This window comes from Berghia stephanieae, chromosome 10 (genome assembly GCF_034508935.2).
Source record: "Berghia stephanieae isolate SIO BIC M18660-M18661 chromosome 10, UCSD_Bste_1.3, whole genome shotgun sequence".
Classification (NCBI taxonomy): Eukaryota; Metazoa; Mollusca; class Gastropoda; order Nudibranchia; family Aeolidiidae; genus Berghia; species Berghia stephanieae.
In genome coordinates this window covers 22,394,309-22,398,466 of record NC_088369.1, presented here as the reverse complement: position 1 = coordinate 22,398,466, position 4,158 = coordinate 22,394,309, and the positions used below count along the sequence as shown (strand labels likewise).

Here is a 4,158-nt window from a genome sequence, read left to right as displayed (position 1 = left end):
GGGAAGTAAATTTCAAATATATACAACTGAAGTATAAAACGACTCGGACTTTATTCTATGTTCTTAGTTGACCACGTTTGTAACTAGTGGAATGGAAAACTGGCATAATCGTGTTCATATAATATTAAGCTAAACTCGTGTGACCATCTGTTGAATATAATTTGTGCGATGAAGACTCAATGACCGGAATTCATAACCATCTGAACCATCAGTGATCAAAGCGAAACAAATCGGACACCTGCACCGAGATGTTACCGCATATCATCAAAGAACTAAGAGTGACGCACAAATTGTGAGGGAATGAATGAAAGGTTACTTTATTCCTCCATCGGTTAGAGCAAGTTTTGAGAGTTTCTATCGTTTTGTTTGCTTATAATAATGCAATCAATAAATTAAATTTAACAAACTATAGTCAAAATTGTGCTGATATCTGAATGCAAAATATCTCAAAGACAGTAATTCTAAGGATAGAGTGTTTGGTACCAAATTTGTTTAAATTGGTGAAATTGACTGTTGTTGTGCGAAAGCGATTGTAATTTAACCAGATATCAGTAACAAATCTGTTAAGTATCGCGGGAGATAACCCGTTGCACTGGTCGGGAATTTGAAGGAGCGAAGACCTCTTGACCGCGGTGCAGGTAGAGAACTAAAAGCTCACCTATTCAACACTGTGTTTTAAGTCATTAAATATCGTACATGATTGTTGACAGATTTCAAAAATAAATTGATATGATAATGATTACCAAAAGACCGAGACAAAGACGTTTTTTTTTCCTCGAAGTCAAATTTATTTTTTAATTTACACATAACAATGTGGCTCGCGCTGTTTTAAAATATGGTGTTTATCAATGTTAAAAAAAAAAAAGAAAAAAAGTAGTTAACAAAAAGGAATATAATAGCTTAAAAAAAAAAAGAACAAAATACCAAGCATGGAATGTTTCGGACTCAAAACCCTTCTACAGCTGACAACAAACAAAAAACAAACAAAAAAAAAAAAAAGAAAAAAAAAAGAAAAACATGAATACTTTACTTTAAAAACAAGATAGACAGAGAGAAATAATAATTATCTCCTCCTTTCAGTAATTCTAGAACTTGGAACCAATGGTCTGGCGCATAAATTAGAAAAGAAACAATTTATCCCACTAACACAACTAAAGCAACACAACTAGATATCTTGACTTCAAGAAGAGCAATTATTTTATTTTTTTTTCATATTGTTTTTTCCAAGGCATTTTCTTATTGATGAGTAAATAATACGTTTTATTTTTTGATTCCATTTTGTTGAATGTCAATTTCATTTAGTAAAACTTGCATAGATAGTTAGTGTGTGCAACTGTTGTGTGTGTCTGTTTGGCTCGGCACGAGTGTGTTTATGGTTTGACAAGTATATTGTAAAGGGCTTTGAGGCTTCGGCATTTAGCGCTATAAAAGAACACATTATTATTATTATTATTATTATTATTATTATTATTATTATTATTATTATTATTATTATTATTACTATTATTATTATTATTATTATTTGGACGCAAAAAGACGCTCATTGGAGATTTCCTTGTGTAAATCTATTGTGCAACCTAATGTTATGCGGCTATGTGATCTTGTCGAATGACTCACGCCTTGGGATCAGAAGCTCCTGGGTTCGAGTCCCTCTCAAAGCGGCTAATACTTGAGTCCTTGGCAAATGCTATCTACTCACGATCTCTCACCGTACTCAGGTGTAAAATGAGTACCTGACCGTTAACAGCGTTGTCTCTATCGCCTAATATGTATCGTGTCTTGTCCTACGTGTTTAGTGTTGTTGTTGGCTAGGGACACCTTGCAACGCGCTTTGAGTACGCTTAGTGGGAATTCTTCGTTACAAAAGCTTGTTTAACTTTAATCAGAAATATTTATCTGCAAAATGGTGGGTTTTCATTTGTGACCTATCGTCCCAAAACGGTATTATGTCGGAACGAACCAGATGCTTAGAAGCCGAATTTAATATTAAACTGAGCAAAAATATAAATTGTTGGCATTAGCAACCTAAAATATGGTATCCATTCTCCTAAATAAAACATACAAACTCAACACAAATCTGATATTTCTGGCTATAAATTCAATTTTCAACATCTTAACCAACCTGACTTAATACCGTTTTGAGACGAAGGGTCACATTTAAAAAAAAAAATTACGGTGGTGTTACGGTGTCAGGTCAGTCTTCCACAAAGGAAACTCCTATGATGATATGAATTATAAACCACCAAAGAACTCGTTATGTTCATTTGTATGCTGTACATTATATACTATTTTGTGGGTATTTTATTCATACATCTAAGAAATTCGATATACCTACATGTATTTATTTACATATGGTAATTAAGCTTGAGAATAAATTAATGGCATATTCAATAGTCTGACTGGTGTCACGTCCGCCCAGCAACCAGCAGCTTGTGCTCTAAACAAAGAAAATCGGTACTTTTTATTCTTCATGCTGGTTAGAACTTTTTCACATGTCATGTGATCAGAATATATAAAAGTCAAAACATGATCAGATTTATAATGTTTTTATCCTCTTGATACACTTTTATGCTCGTCGGAGAAGTATTTCATAAGGGCGTCCGCCATTGTTCCGATAGTTTAGAACCAGTTACTAAGTTACTATGCGTCATTACGAGGGAAGTGACGTCACGACTGTTGAACCCTAATACTTTTACTTACTTTTAGTGTAATGTTGACTACCTTAGACATATCATCTGCTGTGGTTGTCAGACCTGCAAATATGTGACGGGCAATGTGAATGACGTGGTTGCCCGTCACATATTTGCAGGTCTGACAACCAAACACAATTATGGGCCAAATGTACCATTGTTGTAATGGCATTTTGCATTGGTTTGAGAGTATTTTTATTACAGCAACGTGAGCGCAAAAAAAAAAAAAATTGGATTACCAGACCTGCAAAACACATGTCGGTTGTGGTAATGAAGTGAAAATTTTGTTTACCTGTCCGACGGACAAAACATACACACACAAAAGGGAAAAAACGAAAAAAAGAAGAAGAAGGAGGAGGAGGCGGAGGAGGAGGAGGAGGAGGAGGAGGAGGAGGGAGGAGGAGGAGGAAGAGGAGGAGGAGGAGGAGGAGGAGGAGGAGGAGGGAGAAGAAGAAGAAGAAGAAGAAGAAGAAGAAGAAGAAGAAGAAGAAGAAGAAGAAGAAGAAGAAGAAGAAGAAGAAAAGAAGGAGAAGAAACAAAAATGCATATGATATAGGAATGTGATGTCAAACGCATTCTATCAATACCGTAATATATTGAGATTTACAGTGATGACTGAGCGATAAAATTCAAGTGTTCTCGCCTTACGTTATCTAAGATACTGGAGATTTCATTATTAAATGAACTTTCTCTTCATATTATCTTCAGTACCTACCTACTCGCCATAAATCTAATGATGTTGCCTGGAATAGAATGGGCGGGCGGTCAAAAACTATTCGAATATCGTTTGTGTTTGCAAACACAATAGACGAATATCGAACGGTAACGTCGTCAAGCTGTGATTCGGTGCACATGATATTGATGTCTCGTGATAACCGAATGCAATTGGATTCAGTAGTCTGATGTCACGTCGCTCGGCAACGCGGCCATCTTGGTTCTCAACAAAGAAAATCATTACTTTTTATTCTTCAAGCTGTTTGAACTTTTCATATGTCTTGTGACCAGAATGTGTAAAAGTCAAAACATGATCAAATTTATGTTTTTTTCCCTCTGGATACGCTTTTATGCTCGCCGGAGAAATATTTCATACGGGCGTCCGCCATTGTTCTGAGAGTTAAGAGCCAGTATTGCTAAGTTACCATGCGTCATTAGGAAGGAAGTGACGTTACGACTATTGAATCCCATGTTTTAAAATTAAATTTAAAAAATAAATAAATAAAATTCCCTTTATTCATCCCATAGGGGACATTTGTCTCTAGGGTCTATTCCAAGGGAAGACTGGACTAACCCAGGCGTCAGCTGCAGTGAAGCGCCGCAAAGTGAGCTTGGGCGAGGTGGCTTGCTCAAGGCCACACAGCCCAGCGGTGGGTGAGCGAACTCGGCACCTTTCGGGTACGAAGCAAAGACCGTACCGCTGAGCCACGCTGCCCCGTTGTTGTAATGAGTACAATATGGCGTTTGTTTGATA

The 4,158-nt window shown here is 36.5% G+C and overlaps 1 protein-coding gene across 1 annotated transcript in view; it reads right to left on the bottom strand.

The window, feature by feature from the left end:
* LOC144980829 (flavin-containing monooxygenase 5-like) overlaps positions 1–2,254 on the bottom strand; it is a 40,773-nt gene extending 38,519 nt beyond the window's left edge. Inside the window, exon 1 of the mRNA XM_078928672.1 lies at positions 2,175–2,254. The gene's annotated coding sequence lies outside the window, so the exon portion shown is untranslated. The remainder of the gene's footprint in view (positions 1–2,174) is intronic.
* Positions 2,255–4,158: the final 1,904 nt, after the last annotated feature.